At 35.3% G+C, this 21999-nt stretch overlaps 1 pseudogene; it reads left to right on the top strand.

Annotated features, from left to right (window-relative positions):
• LOC104851106 overlaps window positions 1-21999 on the top strand; it is a 34797-nt pseudogene that overhangs the window by 8001 nt on the left and 4797 nt on the right.

A 21999-nucleotide genomic window follows, 5' to 3' on the forward strand; every position in this document is an offset into this window, starting at 1 on the left:
ATGAAAATAAAGTGTTTGTAGATGGGGAGGGGAGGAGGGGGTGAAGGGAGGGCAGAGGTAAGGGGAAAAAAATGAGAATCAAGACTTGCCATGTAAAGGTACATGATCCCAACAATGAATGTAACTGTACTGTATCCCTAAATGTACCAATAAACTCAATTAAAAAAAAAATCCAAAAATAAAATTCCAGGCAGAGAGATCCTAAACTCCATACATTATCTGTTTTTCAGTAAATCACTTCAATATCTCAATTATGTATCTGTAGTGTTTAATATACAAATAGTGAGTTGATATTGATTTTTTTGTATCTTTGATCTTAATCCATGTGTTTTAATTCAGTTTGGTGAATTAAAATCTATTTTTTTTACTTTCAAGTAGAGTTAGTATATGTGCAGCTCCTGTTTACTTTTTACAATTTAGAGGTATAGGTCACTAAATTGTTTTTTTTTTCCACTCATTCAGTTTATTGGTATATTTCAGTTATACAGTAACAGTTACATTCATCATTGGGATCTTGTACCTTTAAATGACAAGTCTTGGTTATCATTTTTCCCCTTGTTCCTGCCTTCGCCCCCTCCTCCCTTCCCTATTTATAAATACTTTATTTTCATTTTCTCATATATATTTTTTCTTTTCCCTTATTACCTTTCCTCTACCCTTCCCACTTCCCCTACACCTTTAGCTCTTTTCTTCCTATTTCACATTGTCCATTATACACTAGTATCTTCTGTACCATTATGGTTTTTCACACCAGAGAAACTATTCAGTATTTACACATATGTGACTTATTTATTTCACTTAGTAGTATATCCTCAATATGTATCCATTTTCCTATGAATGACTCTAATTTCTCCTTCGTTATGGCTGAGTAGTATTCCATTTTATAAAAAAAAAAACATCTTCTTTATCCAGTTTACAAATGATGGGCAAATGGGCTGTTTCCAAGTTTTAGCTGTTACAAACTGTGCCACTATAAACATAGATGTGCATATATCACTGTGATATGATTCTTTTCATTCTTTTGGAAAGATACCAAGCAGAGGGATGGCTGGGTCAAATGGAACCTCTAGTCCCAGCTCTCTGGGTGTATCTCCACATTGATTTCTATAGTGGTTGCACTCCCACCAACAATGGAGAAAGGTCCTTTTCTCCCACAAGCCTGACAACATTTGTTATTGTTTGATTTCTTGATAGCAGCCATTCTTTGTGGGGTGAGGTGGAATCTCAGTGTTGTTTTCATCTGCATCTCTCAAATGATCAGTGATGTGGAAATTTTTTCTTATATTTACTTGCTGCTTTTACTTCTTTGAGAAATGTCTGCTCATGTTAGATGCCCGTTTTTTAATTGGGTCTTTATATTTCAGGGGGGCTAATTGTTTTGAGTTCTTTATATATTCTAGATAAGAGTCTTTTGCCTGAGGATCAGCTGGTAAAAATTTTTTTCCCACATTGTATATTGTCTCATAGCTCTGTTGATGGTTTCTTTTGCAGTGCAGAAGCCTTTTAATAAGATGAGATCCTAGTTGTGGATTCTTTGTGCTGGCTCCCATGCAACTGAGGATTTATTCATAAAGTCTTCTCCTATGCCAATGTATTCAAGAGTTCTGCCTAACTTATCTTCCAACAAGTTTAGTGTTTCTGTTTTAATATTTAGATCATGAAACCACTGGGATTTTTGTTTACTGCATTGTGAAAGATAAGGGTCTAGTTTTAATCTTTGGCAGGATGAAATCCAATTTTTCCAACACCATTTACTAAAGAGACTATGTTTCCTCCACTGAGGATGGTCAGCTCCTTTGTCAAAGATGAGGTAGGTGCGTACATCTGAAGCTGCCTTGGTATTTTCCAATCTGTTCCACTGATCCGTAGGTCTGTTTCTTTGCCAGGACCATGCTTTTTTACCACAGTGGCTTTGTAGTATAATTTCAAGTAGGGAATTATCTTATCCCCTCCCATATCTCTCTTGCCTAGGATGGATTTTGCTATTCTAGGAATCTTATGGTTCTAAATGAATTTTTGGAATATTTTTTCTAGTTCTGTGAAATATAGTGTTGGAATTTCAATTGGCATTGCATTGAATCTGTATAGCAGTTTGGGTAGTATGGCCATTTTCACTATGCTGATTCTTCCTACCCAGGAGCAGGGGATAGTTTTCCAATTTCTTATATCCTCCTTGATCTCTTTTTTCAGAGGGCTGTAGTTTTCAGGGTAGAGGTCTTTTCCTTCTTTTGTTAGATTGATTCCTAGATACTTCTTTTATTTTGGGATGCTATTGTGAAAGGAATTATTTCCCTAATTTCTCATTCAGTGAGTCTGTTATTTGTGTACAAGAAAGCTATTGATTTTTGGGTGTTGACCTTGTATCCAGCTACTCTACTGAATTTGTCAATTAAGTCTAGAAGTCTTTTGGTAGAGTTTTTTGGGTCTTGAGTGTAGTCATATTGTCAGCAAATAATGACAGTTTAACTTCTCCCTTTCCTATCTTTACTTTAATTTCTTTCTCTCATCTAATTGCTGTGACTAATGTTTCCTAACAGTATCAAAGAGGAGTGGTGATAGTAGACATCCTTGTCTTGTTCCTGATTTTAACATGAAATTTTTCAGTTTTTGGCCCTTTAATATGAAGTTGGCTGTTGGTTTTTCATAGATAGCCTTTATTGAGTTGAGATATAGACCATCTGTTCCAATTTTTGCAGGGTTTTTATCATGAATGGGTGTTGAATTCTTGTCAAATGCTTTTTCTGTGTCTATCTAGATGATCATATGGTTTTTGTCCTTGACTCTGTTAATATAGTGTATTACAGTTATTGACTAACATATGATGAACCATCTTTGCATCCCTGGAATAAATCCGATTTGATCAGGATGTATGATCTTCTTGATGATCCTCTGTATTCTGTTTGTTAGTATCTTATTAAGGTTTTTTGGATCTATGTCATTAAGGAGATTGGCCTGTCATTCTGTTTTTTAGTTGTGTCTTTCCCTGGTTTTGGAATCAAACTGATACTTGCTTCCAGGAATGAGTTTAGAAGTATTGCTTCCCTTTCAATTTCATTGAAAAGTTTGAAGAGTAATGGCAGCAGTTCTCTAAATGTCTTATAAAATTCACCAGTGAATCCATCAGAACCTGGGCTTTTCTTTGTTGGTAAACTTTTAATTATGTTTTCAATATCACTGATTGTATTTGGGCTGTTCAAAATGATTTTATCTTCTTTGTTCTTGTTTGGTACTTCATAAGAATCTCAAAATCTGTCCATTTCTTCTGTGTTTTCCAATTCATTAGAGTACAGGTTCTCAAAGTAGTTATTGATGATCCTCTGGATTTCTGTTGGTTCTGTTGTGACTTCACCTTTTTCATTCCTGACTGCATGGATCTGAGCCTTTTCTTTCATTTTTTTGATAAGGTTAGCTATGGGTTTATTGATTTTATTGATTCTTTCACAAAACCAACTCTTCAATTCATTTATCATTTGTATCATTTTCTTAGTTTCCATTGTATTGATTTCCCCTCTAATCTTTCTCATTTCCTCTCTCGTATGAGCTTTGGGTTTTTCTTGCTCTTCTTTTTCTAGGAGTCTAAGATTCATCATCAGGTTGTTTATTTTAACTCACTCTGTTTTGCTAGTGTTGGCATTCAATGCTAATGATTTTCCTCATACAACTGCTTTCATTGTATCTATAGATTCTTGTATGTTGTATTGGCATTATCATTTCTTTGTAAAAACTGTCTAATTTCTTCTTTAATTGTGTCTGTGACCCATTGATTGTTCAGGAGAGTGTTGTTCAATTTCCATGTGTTTGTGAATTTCGTATGATTTCTTATGCTATTGATCTCCAGCTTGATTGCACTATGATCTGATAATATACAAGGGATAACTTTGATTCCTTTGCATTTATTCAAATCTGTTCTATGAGGTAGTATGTGCTATCATGCAGAATGACCCATGTGCAGCCAAAAAGAAAGTATATTCTGATTTTTGTGGGGCGGAACACTGTATAGATATCTATTAAGTCCATATGTTTAAAAGCTTGGCTCAGTTCTAGTATTTCATTGTTGAATTTTTTTCCTAGATGATCTGTCTATTTGTGATAGTGGGGTATTTAGATCCCCCCACTATAACTGTATTAGTACTTATTTGGTTTTTCATGTTACTTAATATTTGTTTAATGTAGTTGGAGGCATTAATATTTCATGCATATATGCTTATGATTGATATATCTTCCTCTTGAATTGTTCCCCTTACAAGGATGTAGTGGCCTTCATTGTCTCTTTTAATCAGTTTTTGCTTGAAATTTACTTTGTCTGTGAATAAGGCAGCTACCCCTGCTTTTTTGGGGCTCATGTTGCCCAGAGAATTGTTTTCCATCCTTTCACGTTCAGTCTATGGGCTTCTTTTTTTCACTAGGTGTGTTTCTTGTATACAATATATTGTGGATTTTGCTTCTTAATCCATTCTGCCAGTCTATTTGTCTTGACTGGTGAATTTAGGCCATTGACATTGATGGTTATAACTGATATGTACTGACTTATTATGGTCATGTGATTGTCCTCTTGTTGACACTTTTTACTTCTTCCCCCTCTCCTTTTAGTTTCTTCCTTTTCCTATTTGATTTTCTCTGTTGGTAGGCCACTAAATTGTTAATTAGGATTTGCCGTAATTTTGTTCTGAATTTTTGGTGTGTGTGTTCTGTATCCTGTGTAACAAAGGACATTTTTTAACTTGCCATATTTTCTATTCAGATAAATATTTTTAGAACTCATGAACATGTTTTTGTCAGTTGTTTTGTTTTTACACAACTTGTACACAAGCATGTTGTTTCTTATTGTTACAAGATATCTATTTATATCCCAACATTATATATCATGTACCTAATTTTTCCTATTTTTCTTTCATATTAAAGCTAATATTATTATTTTCAAAAAAAGAAATCAGTTTCCTACTCATGATAATAACATTCGAAAGAATGAATTGTTTCCCATTCATATATTTTAAGTCACGTGCCTTTTAACACAAACATCCATATTCATTTGCCTGGAAATAAATTTCTATGCAGTCATTTTTAAATGTGGTTGTATCATATAAACATCAATAAGATATTTGCTGTAGAGGTATTCTTTAATTATCAGAAGAAATACCAAAAATTCAGTGAAGCAAAGTATAATAATTGCTCTCAATTATCTTCCCTTTGGCAACTTGATACCTATGGATATGTAACCATTCCTACAGCACATAGTATAATGCAATGAGTTTATTATCAATGATACTTCATTGTGAACAGTTGTTCTGAAATCACTTCCTCCTTTAGCTATATTTAGTCATCTGTAAGTCAGTTGAAGAGGCTGTCTATCTTGGCTTGGTTTTTTAAGTCAGCAATGCATCTGTTTGCTGTATGATCAGGTGGCTCTTGCTGGAGTGCTTGACTTCACCTTCATATGCCCTCTCCTCTTCCAGCTAGCCTGTGCTGTCTTGTGCATGAGGCATTATTCCATCATAGAGCAACAGAAAAACTTCCTGAGCCACCTTAGTCACACTATTAATCCCATCACAGTTTTCATTTTCATTGCTGGAACATAGTATGCCAGATGTCCAGCATAAAGGAGAAGAAGAGGAGGAGGAGGAAGAGGAAGAGAAGGAAAAAAAGAGGCTCATAGTTACCCCCACTGGCTTCCAGTCCAAATCTGACTGGCTTCAGGGCAGAAAGTGTATAATGTAAAGCTCATGTGGACGACAGCTGCTCATGTCAAGGCAGTCAAATAATAGAGAGAAAAAGGATCCTGGGTCAAAAGTACAACCTTTTAGCTCATGCCTCCAGTAACCCACCTTTAACAAAGCCCCACCTCATAAGAGCACATTAAGCAACTGAATTCATCAATAGATAAACCCATGATGATATATCTGGCTATACCTCCCCATGATTCAATCACCGTTCTCAACAATGAGGCTTTTCTGGGACATTTTAGATCTAAACAATAAAGAGTTGCACATGACCTGCCAATCTTTATTGTTGTTCTAAAATACTTAGGATGGGATGATGTATGTTGCCAGGTGGCACGTCTTCTTTTTGCAGGAAGGCAAAATGGGTGAAGGACCTTATATCCCAGATCTAGACTTTGAGGTTTGACTTTGCCATACTTTTGAAGGTTTTGTTTTTTTTTAACATCCCAGAATGGCTATTGCATGTGCTGTGCTCCGGTGGCAGTGTTGCTGGCAGCCCTGTGGGCTGGCATACAGTTTTATGAAGACCTGTGCCCATGTTTCCTTTGATCTACAAGTCTCCCATTTCAGATTGATTTTGGCATCAAGATTTATGTCTCTTCCTTTCTTCCAATTTTCTGTGTTTTTAATTTATTTTTCTCAGAGTAACTCTAATGTGGCTCCTACTATACTCAGCCATGTTGAACCCCCCCACCTCAGTTTAACATGACTATCTGTAGTAAAAATTATGTTAAAAAGAAGAGCTTCCTTTCGGAAAGACATTATAGATTCACATTCTGAAAATAAACTGGGATCAAATAAATAAATGGAGTAGAATTGAGAACATCATTTATCTATTCAACTCATTGAAAATGTACATATATTCCAAGACATTATGTTAAGTGATGTCCTCAAATTGCAGGAGGGATACTCCCACATATTCTCTGTTATATGTGACTGTTTTTTAAAAAGTCAGTAGAAATATAGAATAGTCATTCCAAGGGCCTTGGAAGTGTGGGTAGGTTGGGCAATAGTATGTGTCTATGGACACATAGAAGGAATTGATTCCAAAAATGAAAATAGCTCACATCAACTTCATATAGCAAAGAAGCCTAAATTATTCCAACAAAAAGCAATGCAAATGAGATAAAAACATAAGTTGTCTTGTTAATCAATATTATTGTATTTACCAATTGAATATTAATTTATATCTCATAAGTATGTACAATTATGACATATTCAAAAACTAAAAATTTCATTAAGGAGATGAAAATATTAATTACAGTGAATTAATTATTACACAGTATATACATATCAAACTCAATCAATATATATTCTAACCAATAAATGCGTGCAGTAAGATAGTAGCTGTAAAGTAATTTTGAAAAAAATGCTAATAATGGGGGAGGCTATGTACATTCGAGGTAAACACACACACATGGAAAATGTACACTCTGCTCAATTTTGCTTTGAACCTAAAACTGCTCTGAAAAATAAATTATGCAAAATTTGTTAATGAATAAATTTTTTTTTGAAACAGAGTCTCACTTATGTAATTAAGAATGACCTGGAACTCACTATGTAGCCCTGGCTGGTCTCAAACTCACAGTGATCCTCCTGTCTCAGCCTCCCAAGTGCTGGGATTACAGACATGTGCCACCATGCTGGCAAAATATTTTTAAATAAAAGTATACATGATAAATATACTTTAAGAAAACATAAACACTAGTATAAAACATAAAACATATTTCATACTATGGAAATCTTACTATCTGTATGTACCCTACAACATCATGTAGCAAATATCAAATATAACGTAATAAATTCATGTCTTAAAAAGTTATAAACTGAAAGAGTAAATAAGGACAAAATATATAATAGATAATGTGAAATTGGAAAAGAATTTTTCAAAAGAAGGGGAAACAAAATGGGGGGGAAGGAAAGGGAAAAAAAGGAGAAAATAACAGGGAAAAAACGGAGCCAAAGCTTTGATAATAAGGAGGGGAGGAGGAGAAAAGGGGTAATCAAGATACAGGTACAAATTCCCTTTGATGAATGTGTTAATTATGTATATTTAAATTATAATCATAAAATTATTTTTAAAGTTATATTAAGTATAACAAAGACATACAACTATTTCCAGTGAATTTAATAAATGACATTTTTAAATAATAAAAACACATAAACCAGTGATTTAAAACAATAAATTTGCAATGATATATGCATCCCCATGTTTATATGAGGACAACTTAGAGTAACTAAATCAAGAAAGTGGCCTGTATGCTTATTGACACAAGAATGGATTTCAAAATATGTACACATAACACAATAGAGTAGCACTCAGCCATAAATACAACCATAAATAAGAAAAATTTGATTCATATACAGGAAAATGGATGATTCTCAAGACTGTTTTACTAAATATAAGTCAAACACAGAAAATTGAATATTGCATGAATTCTCTGTTAGGTGAGATAAAAATATAATTTCAATTTCAATAAAGAGAGATAGTAAGAAATATGGAAGTAGACTGCACACATAGCAGGGCAATATGGAGTAAAAAGGAGAAGAGGAGTAGCAAAAATGATCAAGATGAAATATGTGTATGTATCAATATTTCACTGTAAATGTAATTACTTGAAAATTACTAGGTGGTAAAACTATGCCACATGTGTTATTTGTTTTCCTTTTAAGAGAAAGGACATTAATTTATGAATTGTTTTTCTAAATGAAAACCTCAGTACTCAGGTTTAATTGTAGTGTTGGCACTTCCTGATAAATGTGTGTGTCTGGGGTTGTAGTTTGGGCACTCTTCTTAAAAGGTTTGCTGTCACTGACATATACTAATACAAATTTTTAAAACTCACTAAGTAAACATAACTCACAAACATAAAAAGTTGCTCAATTTCATGAATATATATAAAAATCAAATTATATTAAGGGAACCCAAGGAAATCTTACTTTGGTCTTTACTGTTAGGACTCTGACACAAAGGCATACACTATTGATTTGTTGGGGAGAATTCCAGAAGCAGGTATGTGAAAAGCTTTCTACCTACTTTGCGATTTAACTATTTCTGTCATAAGGCTTGCCTAGAAGCAATGTAACACCACACCAAAGACCACCTGACTTACCCAGTCTTGGGTTGAAGAATTTTCTGATTCTGTGACCTCATACTAGTTGCCTAGTTACCATAAGATCTTAATTCTTTATAAAAGAGGACCTAGGGATGGACATTCAATGACATCATGGCTATCAACAGCACAGGACAATAATTAGTATAGTTTCAAATTTTCATTCAATATTTTGTTAACATGTAATAAATATATTATTGGGCTTTATTTTGGTAGTTCAATACATGGAAACAGATTACAGTGGTCAGATGAGGGTAGTTGTTATTCCTCGCCCCTTAATTCTCTATTTTTGTAGTATTTCACCTGCTCAATTGTACATCTTCCTAAATATTCTATGCATTTGAGACTTTCAAACACTGTGCTGCCTGCCTGGGCATAAATCACTAGTCTCTTTCACCATCACCACTTGCTGTCTGTCTTTCAAAAGCAGCTTCAAGGTGGATTCACCTTCTATCCAAAGCAACTTTTGTGGTGTCAAAATGGTCTTAGTACATGAGGAACAAGGTAATGGGTCATGGGGCTGCTATCTATTGAATTTCTGCTAAATTTCAAGTAATTTCTTACTAGCTTTGTGATATTACGTGGTTCAAAAATAAATTACATGATGTGCATAAATTGCTCATATTTATACCTGTAAGAAAATATTATGAATATAATTTCCTACCATGTGGAACATATACAAGATACAGTATAGTTGGATTCAATGTACAATTGTGGAGTCAGCGTAGAAATAAGTATAGACTTTCCTCACAAAAACTGCAATTAGATGTAACATAACAATTGATCCATTTATACAATTCTTCAGTACTTTCTGAAAGCATTAAGTATACTGTTAAGTACACTATAGAGTTGCCTGTGTACAGTGTTGATTGCAACACAATTCACAATACCTAAGGTATAGACAAAGCACACTTGCCCATCAATAGATATATATCTATTTGTATATCTATCCATATATACAGATATATTTATTCATTTCAAAGTATATATGCACTTGAAAATATTGTTTTACTTTATAAAAATATATTTTTGTCTGTCAGGAGAATAGGAGTAGACCAACAACCAGTTCTAGAAGTCTCAGAATCATCTTGAGTAAATCCCATTCTTACTCAGTTCATAACTTTGACCAGACACTTAAACTCTCTGAATCCCATTTCTGCCAACAATCATGAGTCCCTCATATTATTGAATTGGTATGAGGTGGGTCAGTAGGGATGTGCTTTAGAGGGAATACTTCTTCCTGGAGCTCTTCACTTGTGCTTGCTTCTAACCACCAGATGGTAAGCAACAAGCTCTTTTTGCTTCTCCACAAGGAAGCTTCTACCTTGGATCAAGCCCATCATGTACAGAAACTGCTGAAACAGTGAAGCAAATTAAATCTATCCTTTTCTAACTTGCAGGTATTGGTAATTTTGTTCCAGCAGGGGAGAATTAAACAGTATAGTCTATGACTTAGAAGTTTTAATACCTTAGCAGGGTAAGGGAAGCCACATCCTACCTCACCATTTTCTGCCACCACCTCTCCTTTATTGCCCTACTTGTTTTTTGTTTGTTTTTCTCACATGGCCTTCTTTTTAATCTTTTTTTCTCATTGAGTTTATTGATACATTTAGGTGTACAGTACAGTTACATTCATCATTGGGATCTTGTACCTTTACATGACAGGTCATGGTTCTTATTTTGCTCCATTCCCCGGCCCCTCCTTCACCCACACCTCCCCTCACTATTTACAAAAACTTTGTCTCCATTTTTTTTATTTTCTCATATTTTTTCTTTTCCCTTCTTTCCTTTCCCCTGCCCTTCCCACTTTGCCTTCACCTTTAGCCCTTTTCTTCCTATTTTATATTGTCAATTATACCATTTGGATCTTATGTAGACTTTTCAGTTTTTCACACCAGAGAAACTATTCAGTATTTACACGTGTGACTTATTTATTTCACTTCATTTTAATCTTTCTTTTTTTTTAATTTTATTGAGTTTATTGGTACATTTTAGGGATACAGTACAGTTACATTCATTGTTGGGATCATGTACCTCTACATGGCAAGTCTTGATTCTCATTTTTTCCCGTTTCCTCTGCCCTCCCTTCATGCCCTCCTCCCCTATCCATCTGCAAACACTTTATTTTCATCTTTTCATTCTCTCACATTTTTTTCTTTTCCCTTTTTGTTCTTCCCCTACGCATCACACCTTCCCTACACCTTTAGCTCCTTTCTTAAAATTTCTAAATGTCAGTAATCTTATTAGAATCTTATGCATTGTTGCAGAATATTCACACCAGGGAAACTATTTGGTATTTACACATGTGTGACTTATTTATTTCACTTAGGAGTATATCTTCAATATATATCCATTTTCCTATGAATGAATCTATTCTCTCGCTCTTTATGCCTGAGTAATATTCCATTTTATAGAAAAACCACAACTTCTTTATCCAGTTTTCAATGGATGGGCAAATAGGTTGTTTCCAAGATTTAGTTATTACAAATTGTGCCGCTATAAACATGGGTGCACATACTTCTCTGTGATATGATTCTTTTAGTTCTCTTGGAAAGATACCCAGCAGAGGGATGGCTGGGTCAAATGGAACCTCCAGTCCAAGCTCTTTCAGGTATCTCCATATTGATTTCCATAGTGGTTGCACTAGTCTGCACTCCCACCAACAATGGAGGAGGGTTCCTTTCTCCCCACAACCCCGCCAACATTTGTTATTGTGTGATTTCTTGATAGCAGCCATTCTTTGTGGGGTGAGGTGGAATCTCAGTGTTGTTTTCATCTGCATCTCTCGAATGATCAGTGATGTGGAACATTTTTTCATATATTTTCTTGCTGCTTTTACTTCTTTGTCTGAGAAATCTCTGTTCATTTTGGATGCCCATTTTTGAATCGGGTCTTTATATTTGGGGGGACTGATTGTTTTGAGTTCTTTATATATCCTTGATAATAGTCCCTTGTCTGAGGTACAGCTGGTAAAAATTTTCTCCAACATTGCAGATTGTCTCTTAGTTCTGCTGATGGTCTCTTTTGAAGTACAGAAGCTTTTTAGTAATATGAGATTCCAGTTGTTGATTCTATCTGCTAGTTCCCGTGCTACTGAGGATTTGTTCATAAAGTCTTTTCCTATACCAATGTCTTCCAGAGTTCTGCCTAACTTACCTTCCAGCAAGTTTAATGTTTCTGTTTTAATATTTAGATCTTTAATCCATTTGGATTTTAATTTAGTGCATGTTGAAAGATAAGGGTCTAATTTTGATCTGTGGCAGGTTGACATCCAGTTTTTCCAACACCATTTATTAAAGAGGCTATCTTTCCTCCACTGAGGATGGTGAGCTCCTTTGTCAAAGATGAGGTAGCTGAGTACATCTGCATTTGTTTTTGTGTCTTCACGTCTGTTCCACTGATCCTCAGGCCTATTTCTTTGCCAGTACCATGCTGTTTTTATCACAGTGGCTTTGTAGTATAGTTTCAAATTGGGAACTGTTACACCTGGTGCCATATGACTGCTGCCTATAATGGCTTTTGCTATTCTAGGTCTCTTGTGGTTCCAAATGAATTTTTGGATTCTTTTTTCTAGTTCTGTGAAATATAGTGTTGGAATTTCAATTGGCATTGCATTGAATGTATATAGCAGTTTTGGTAGTATGGCCATTTTCACTATGTTGATTCTTCCTACCCAGGAGCAGGGGATATCTTTCCATTTTTTTATATCCTCTTCGATTTCTTTTTTCAGAGTGCTGTAGTTTTCAGTGTAGAGATCTTTTGTTTCTTTTGTTAGATTGATTCCTAGATACTTCATTTTTTTGGATGCTATTGTAAAAGGAATTTTTTCCCTTATTTCTCTTTCTGTCTGTCTGTTATTTGTGTATAGAAAGGCTATTGATTTTTGGGTATTCACCTTGTATCCAGATACTTTACTGAATCTGTCAATTAAGTCTAGAAGTTTTTTGGTGGAGTTTTTTGGATCTTCAATGTAGAGTATCATATCATCAGCAAATAATGATAGTTTAACTTCTTCCTTTCCTATCTTTATTGCTTTAATTTCTTTCTCTTGTCTAATTGCTGTGGCTAATGTTTCCAGAACTATATTGAAGAGAAGTGGCGATAGTGGGCATCCTTGTCTTGTTCCTGATTTTAACATGAAGGTTTTCAGTTTTTGGCCATTCAATATGATGTTGGCTGATGGTTTTTCATAAATAGCCTTTATTAAATTGAGGTATAGACCATCTATTCCAATTTTTTGCAGGGTTTTTATCATGAATGGGTGTTGAATTTTATCAAATGCTTTTTCTGCATCTATTGAGAGGATCATATGGTTTTTGTCCTTGACTTTGTTAATATAATGTATTACATTCACTGACTTTCGTATGTTGAACCACCCTTGCATCTCTGGAATAAATCCGACTTGGTCATGATGGATGATCTTCTTAATAATCCTCTGTATTCTGTTTGCTAGTATCTTATTAAGGATTTTTGCATCTATATTCATTAAGGAGATTGGTCTGTAGTTCTCCTTTTTGGTTGTATCTTTCTCTGGTTTGGGAATCAGAGTGATACTTGCTTCCAGGAATGAATTTGGAAGTATAGCTTCTCTTTCAATTTCATTGAAAAGTTTGAAGAGTAATGGTAGTAGTTCTTCTCTAAATGTCTTGTAAAATTCAGCAGTGAATCCATCAGGGCCTGGGCTTTTCTTTGTTGGTAAGTTTTTAATTACATTTTCAATTTCACTGATTGTGATTGGGGTGTTTAAAATGTTTTTATCTTCTTCGTTCAACTTTGGTAATTCATAAGTATCTAGAAATCTGTCCATTTCTTCTGTGTTTTCCATTTTATTAGAGTACAGGTTCTCAAAGTAGGTGTTCATGATCCTCTGGATTTCTTTCGGATCTGTTGTGACTTCGCCTTTTTCATTCCTAATTGCATGGATCTGAGCCTTTTCTTTCCTTTTTTTGATAAGATTAGCTAAGGGTTTGTCAATTTTATTTATTCTTTCAAAAAACCAGCTCTTTGTTTCATTTATTTTTTGTATCGTTTTCTTAATTTCAATTGCATTGATTTCTGCTCGGATCTTTATAATTTCCTCTCTTGTTCGAGCTTTGGGTTTTTCTTGCTCTTGTTTTTCTAGGAGTCTAAGTTTCATCGTTAAGTTGTTTATTTGAGCCCGCTCTGTTTTCCTAGTGTGGGCATTCAATGTTATGAATTTTCCACGTAGAACTGCTTTCATTGTGTCCCAAAGATTCCTGTATGTTGTATTGGCATTCTCATTTATTTGTAAAAACTGTCTAATTTCTTCTTTAATTTCCTCTGTAATCCATTGATTGTTTAGGAGAGTGTTGTTCAGTTTCCATGTGCTTGTGAAGTTTCTATAGTTTCTTGTGCTATTGATGTCTAGTTTGATTGCACTATGATCTGATAATAAACAGGGGATGACTTCAATTTTTTTGCATTTATTTAGACCTGTTTTGTGAGCCAGTATGTGGTCTATTTTGGAGAATGATCCATGTGCAGCCGAAAAGAATGTATATTCTGGTTTTTGGGGGTGGAATACTCTATAAACATCTATTAAGTCCATGTGTTCCAAAGCTTGGTTCAGTTCTATTATTTCATTGTTGATTTTCTGCCTAGTAGATCTGTCAATTTGTGATAGTGGGGTATTTAAATCCCCCACTACAATTGTATTAGTGCTTATTTGGTTTTTCATGTTACTTAATATTTGTTTTATATAGTTGGGGGCATTTATATTTGGTGCATATATGTTTATGATTGTCAGCTCTTCCTCTTGAATTGTTCCCTTTACAAGGATGTAGTGTCCTTCTTTGTCTCTCTTAATGAGTTTTGGTTTGAAATTTACTTTATCTGAGAATAAGATTGCTACCCCTGCTTTTTTCTGGACTCCTGACGCATGGAGAATTGTTTTCCATCCTTTCACTTTCAGTCTATGGACTTCCTTTTGCACTAGGTGTGTTTCTTGTATACAACATATTGTTGGATTTTGCTTCTTAATCCATTCTGCCAATCTGTTTCTCTTGATTGGTGAATTGAGGCCATTAACATTGATGGTTACAACTGATATATTTTGACTTATTCTTGTCATGTTTTTGTCCATTTGTTGACTCTTTTTACTTTTTCTCCCATCTCCTTTTAGTTTCTTGCCTTGCCTATTTGATTTGGTCTGTTGGGCCTCATGTTATTGTGAATTTCGTTGTCCTTTTCTAGGATATTGTTTAGAATTCCTTGCAGTGCTGGTTTGGTGTTCATGAAATTTCTCAGGTGCTCTTTGTCGTGGAAGTATTTTATTTCCCCATCTATTTTGAAAGAGAGTTTTGCAGGATACAAAAGTCTAGGTTGGAGATTCTTTTCTTTTAGGACTTGGAATACCTCACTCCAGGCTCTCCTTGACCTAAGGGTTTGTGTTGAAAAGTCTGCTGTGATTCTAATGGGCTTCCCTTTGCATGTGATTTGTTTCTTTTCTCTTACTGCTTGTAGTATTTTGTTTTTCTGTTGGATTTCTGGAATCTTGATTATTATATGTCTAGGTGTAGATTTTTTTTGATCGTGGCTAGTTGGGGTTCTATATGCCTCACTTATCTGTATGTCTAATTCTTCCCTTCTGTTTGGGAAGTTTTCTGTCATTAATTCTGTGAAGAGCTTTTTTATATCATTTGTGTTTTCTCCTGTTTTTTCATGAATTCCTATCAGTCTTATGTTATTTTTCTTTGTATCGTCTAGGAGTTGTTGGATTGATTTCTCATGATCCCTTACTGTTTTTAATAGACCTCTTTTTTCACGGTCACTGACTGCTATCCTATCTTCTATATCTGAAATTCTATCTTCGCAATCTTTTATTCTGTTTCGTACACTTTCAATAGAGTTTTTAATCTCCTGGATATCTGTTTGAATCTGTTTTATGGATTCCATTTCTTTCCTCTGTTGGGCATTCATTGTTTCCATGTCTTTCTTATGCTGAGTCTTCATGGCTTCTATCACAGTCTTGAGCTCATCTATTTTTTTCTCAGTTTCTGCTCTAGAGTCTCGAATCATGACTTCTATTTTGCTCATCATCTCTCTGGCTAGCTGGGAAATTATTTCTGATTTGAATTTTTCTAGAGCCTGATTGATCAATTTTGTTACCTCCTGTGCTATGGGTCCAGGGAGTCCTGTTGGTTCACTATCAGACTTTTCATCCTCATTTGTCCTACTATTTGCTATTGGTGAACTGGATATTTGTTTTTGTGTCTTGCTTAAGTGTTTTCTCATTTTTATTTTTATTGTTGGGTTGTCCTTCTTTAATTTCTGGGTATTACTTAAATCTTCCTAATATAGTTGCGTTTTAGCTTTTGAGTTTCTAATGACTCATAGACATTCTCGTTTTCATAATATCAGAGAAAACAACTCTTTAAATCAATCACCACTCTTTGTCCCAATTGATACATTCAGCAGCCCAATAGGATCAGGCACAGCTTGCCAACTGACCACTTATGGTAGTCATTAATGTATCACCTTTAACTCATGTGAATTAGATTAATTTCAAGAAGCAGCTCATAGTATGTTTGCAGTGAATATTCTTTTCAATATGGCATCTTTACCATTTAGGATGGGGGGTTCGACTTAGAACAAGAGGATTAGATAAGTGAAAGAATTAGAGCAGGTTTGAAGTGAATCCAGAGGTTGTACAATTACCTTACTATCTTTACAAAGCTATTAACTTCAGGGGGGACAGAGAGAGTGCAGGAATAAGGACAGGAATATATCCCCTTAACAGTAACAGGCGCTTGCCTTCCCTTGAAGTTACAGAGCCATGAGTGAGGTAAAATGACTGGAGAAAAGAACATAAAGAGAAACCCCTCCTAAAAACAAAAATAATAAAAGAAGAAGTCTGAGTTAGGGCAGGAACCAGAATAAAAAGGGAGATGAGGGACACTATGGTGCAGCAAGAGACTGAGTTGGAGAGAGAGGACAGAAAAAAGAAAGAAATTTTAGGGTGGAATGAGGAAAAAAGAGAAAAGAGAGAGAGAAAGAAAAAGAATTTGAAGGTCCTCTTTCAGGCTATCTCTGATCTCATATTATACCACATGCACAGCCATATGCGGAACCCAATACCCTGGTCTCAGCTAGCCAATGGCTGTTCCTCACAACTGACTGAACACACAATCTACAAAGCCTAACTTTAGTTTCCTTACCCTCAGGGTTGAACTCCACTCCGTTCTATTACAGGTTTCCCCTGCCCTTTCTTTAAAGATGTTCAAAGTTGGGAGCTCAGAAAACTATCCTTCATGGGGACTTATGCCTCTGCAGAGTTGGTCTATGGACTGGCCCAATCAGGAGCTTTGAGAACAGTGGGGGAGGTGTCGTGTGGGTGTTTCAAGGGCGCCAGCACGGCTACCTTCCTTCCTGGGTCTATTGTTGAGCAGGCCGGGAGCTCGCGTGCCCACCGCCAGGTGATCGCAGGCAGGCAGGCAGCTGAAGAGTCCCCCTCCGGGGTCTTTGGGGCCTTCCTGGGTCTGTTGTGGCGCGGGCCGGGAGCTCGCATGCAGCAACATAAGAAGATTTTGAAAAGGCTCTTTTGAGGGCACATACTAAAGGATTTGAATAGAAACATAAAAAAACTGTCATTTGTCTTTTGGCATAACATGAATTTCCTAAAAGCAATTTCTTCTCAAATTCCATAGATTACTCCTTGTTATATTTTGTTGTTGTTTCTAAAAATATTGTTATGTGTTTTCCTCCTTTTATTGAAAAATACACTTGACAACTAATGCTATTTATGTGATTTTGTACTTTAGGAAATTCTGAAGTCACAGTTTCGCACTTTGAGTCCATCAGTCCTTAGACTGTAACAGACAAATGTGTTTCTTAAGAGAGTATTGGCTTTTCTTCATTAATAATCAGTTTTCTCTTCATCTTCTTGTCCACTGTACCTACCATAATCACTGGCAAAACTGATTATCAAATACATGTTCCTAAGAAAAACATATGTAGAATTACAAATCTGAGCCTACTGATCAATTAATTTGTCCTCAGACTCAGAAGAGACTATACATATGATGAACTAAACTTTTACACTGTATATGGTATTATTATTCAAAAACTTCTATTAATGATATAATCATTGAAGCATGGAAATTTGCTAGACTGAAGATTGATTGGCATGTTTTATAGAGTATTAAGGGATTATCTTTCTTTCCAGTGCCATCTAGAAATATGAATCTTTTCACTTTTGTACATGAAATATCTTCTCTTTTTTTAATTGTGTCATAATCACTACGAGGGTAGTGAATGAGCAATGTCAATATTGTCCACTATAAATGTGCTTCTTTTTCAGGAATCACTTTGATCTTCATGACAGTAACATGACTCACAACATGACTCACTGTATTGCTTCCCAGTCATGTGCTTTTGTGGTATGCGTGTCTGCACAAACATCCATATGTATTTCCCTGAAAAGTAATTTCATATAATTATTTTCAAATATAGTTATATCAAATAAAAATCAATTATAGAGTACCTTTGCATGCTTTCTTTAAAAATTGGAGTAAATGGCAAATATATAAAATAGCAGATTATTATAATTATTCTCAGTTCTGCTGTCTTTTTTAAGTTATGAGTTAGCTATTCTAGCATAACAAGTATTATTAAAAAGGAAATGTTTTAAAAGAGTATCTTCTTTACCAATAGGACTACAATGGCAGAGTTATTCTTAACACTCAGGGTCCTTATTGCTCCGCAGTTAGCTGTGGGTTACCTGGGAAGGCTCTCCCATCATCGGCTGGTCTTTCTAATATTTGTGGATTAATCTGATTGCTACTCAGTGTAGCTGTGACTGGGACAACTGATTTCTCCATCACATGTCCTTCCCCACAGTAGCAGAAACACATTTTTGAGGGCTTTTAAGGCACACTGTGAAGCCCACAACATTCTATGGCCAAAACAAATTAAACATCCTCAGCCACATTAGCCTGGAATGGTGACTCCTTCCACACCCATCCACAGCAGCTGAAATATTTTTCAGAATAGAATGAGAATGAAAATACAGACACCTCTCTATATGTTTGGGGAGCTATTTCTAGGATCGACTTGGTTACCAATCTTTTCCATAAGAGCATGAAATTTGTAGCAGACAATAAATTGTGAGCATGGCTGTGTGCCACTAAAACTGTATTAACAAAAAGGGCAGAGGGCCATGCTTGTCGACTCCTACTCTACACATCTGTCCCTCAGCACTGAGGGACATTGTTCTCAGAAATCCAACTTCCACACTTACCAATACCAATGCATTCTCAAATACTTTATATAATAAATACCATATATGGTGTGTTATTTACACATCACTTAAACACATTCTCCTATATACTTTAAAGCATTTGTCATATATATTTTATACATATAAGTTATATATAACAAGGAAATATATATAAATATGTATATGAACACACATATAAATATGATACAAGAAAAATATATGTGGTATGATGCTGGGTGTGGTGGCTAAAATGACCCACAGCAACATGGCCAGTACGCTGGCCAGACCTCTGAGGGTTGCATTGTTTGCTTATTCCCACCATGAAGTCTAGAAATGTGAAAAACTCCCCTTTGTGTTCTAGTAAAACTTCAATTTCTTATGAGCAGTTTTATATAAAATGCCATATATTGTACCAATTGTTTTCTCTTGTGTTAAAAAAGCACAATAATAATATATTGTACTCCATCAGAAAAAAAACACATGGAAAATAAGGCATTATATAGTTTTGTACTAGAGGAAATGTTGACAAAGCCTGTTGCACTTATGGGTCTATTATTCTTTATAATGTAAAAATATAATGTGTTTAATAATGAACACAGGCTTTTATTCTCCTCCTGAGGACTTCACTTTCTTGTTCAGCTAGAAGCCTTAGAAGCCCCTGTGAAAAGTGATGGTCTCATATTTTCATAAACTTTCAAATTTCATACAAGGTCTTAATTGCTATGTATGATTTTTTTTCTCATAGAATTAATATAAACGGTTGAGTGGTCCTTTAGTAAAATAGAAAACTAACTCCATGTGATGCATGATATTTGAGAAAAATATTATTCTTAAGAAGTCTGTGGTTTTTGAAGGAATCTTTCAAATAGTTCTCATCCAAAGATGTGAATAACTATGGGAAAATAGAAAATGGAAAAAAATCATTATGAAATGACAGATTGTGAGATTCCAGCAAGAATAGAAAGCTTAGGAAAGTGGTTACTGTGATTGTTTAGAGAAGTTGATGTCAAAGAAATTGATTTTGAAGAAAATAAAGTGGTGAAGGTATTTTTTCTTTTTACAACAATATAATTAGAGAATTACAATTTTTAACTCTAAACCTATGAGCCCTACCTTTACAACATTTTTACTGAAGGGAATCAATTGTTCCTTTAGCACTTGCCCTTACAAGAGTCTTTTCAAAGTCCTATGTCCTTATCTCTCAGATTGTGGATGAAGGGGTCCAGCATCAGTGAGACAACACTGTACATCAGTGAAGTTTTTGCATTTGAGCATGAATTGTGCTGCAGTAGAAATGAAGTGCATTTTTATGTAAGTATAGAAAAGTACATAAGGAGATCACGGAGAGGTGAGTTATACCAGCACAAAATGTTTTATCTTTTCTCTAAATGCTTTATCTTTTCTCTAAGTCAGTGACATTTCACCAAAGAGGAAACTACATTGAGGTAAAAGAATGTTCAAGAAGAGCTAATAGCCAGAAGTATAGATGTAAGGTGTCACCACATCATTAAGAAAGGCATCAAGGGCTGGGAATTTAGCTCAATGGTTTTGCCACCGTCCTCATAAATGCAAGGTCCTGAGTTTGATTCCTGGTACCAAAAAAGAAAGAAAGAAAGAAAAGAAAGATGTCAAAATAGACACAGTGAACCACTTGAGTAAGTTCACAGAAAGTTCATGGTATTTCCAAGGTTATACAGAAGGATATCTGCAACACTATGGTAATATATAACAAGGAAATCAGCACACTCCCATTCTGTATGCCACAACCAGCCTTGTGCAGAGCATGTGGTTATTATTCTCTGCTTGATTGTCATCTACAGCACATAATACCATGCAACAATATGCAGGGGACCAGGGACATAGCTCCATGGTGTCATGCCTGCCTGGCAAGCACAAAGTCCTGAGTTCAATTCCTGGTACTGCAAAAAAAATCAAATTTCAGAACTTCTATGACTTTCAGAGGACTCTGTATCTGGCATTTGTATTGTCCATAGGCAGGATTGTAGTGAAATCTAAAACTCTACAATTCTCGATAGCATGTTTTTCCAGGCTTTCTGGTCAGTGTCTATGCCTCTGTATTCTGAGAAGTTTGCAGTAGATGTGCACATTTTTGGTCTGTGTGTCTACTAGGGCCCACAGGTGTCCATCTTGATGGTTTCAGTGACACAGTCCCCAATGAGTCACAGATCAGCATATGGTTAGAGGACAGGCAGAATATTGGACCCTAAACCTGTTACTCAGGAAAATTTTGATTTATGTTTTCTCTGAAGGCCACTGGGCACTTGAAAGTGGCTTTAACTAAAAATAATGACTCTTTACTTGAGCTTAAAATTGTCCAACAGATCACCAAAAGTAGAAATAAATTTGACGTCCATTTTGTATTCCCTGTAGTCTGAAACCTTTGGATCAAATCCCTTCTTTGTACTGCCTATAGGCATAGTGATCATTTAGAAGTATCTGTCTAAAAGTTGATGAAACAAGGCTGAATAGCTGTGAGATGAAATAATCTCATCTCTGCAGTACTAGAGACACCAACACATAGGTTTTTTAACTTACATTTTTATTTAAAATATGGCTGAAAAGAGGAGTCATTTTCTGAGAGACTCAGGGAAGATTAAGTAAAAGCACAGGTAATAGAAAAATAAGAGGAACACACACCATGATACAAAAACATCAACTTGAAAGAAGAGACTCATAGATCAAACAAATCATAGGAGTTTAAAAGAGGAAAAATATTCCAACACTACTCATCTGCACAACCTCCTTCCTTGCCCTAATAGCCATTTTAAAACTCCTCAAATAGCTGCAGAGAAAGTCAGCATGGCAGAGACTAATCTCACAGGATAGACTTAGAATATGCATTCCCTCGTCTCATTGTCCCCTTTCTGAACACAGAAGGGGTTTCAACTTCGCAGCATTTTCCCATGCACAT

This window comes from Fukomys damarensis, unplaced genomic scaffold, assembly GCF_012274545.1.
Source record: "Fukomys damarensis isolate Sample0158 unplaced genomic scaffold, DMR_v1.0_HiC HiC_scaffold_30, whole genome shotgun sequence".
Lineage (NCBI taxonomy): Eukaryota > Metazoa > Chordata > Mammalia > Rodentia > Bathyergidae > Fukomys > Fukomys damarensis.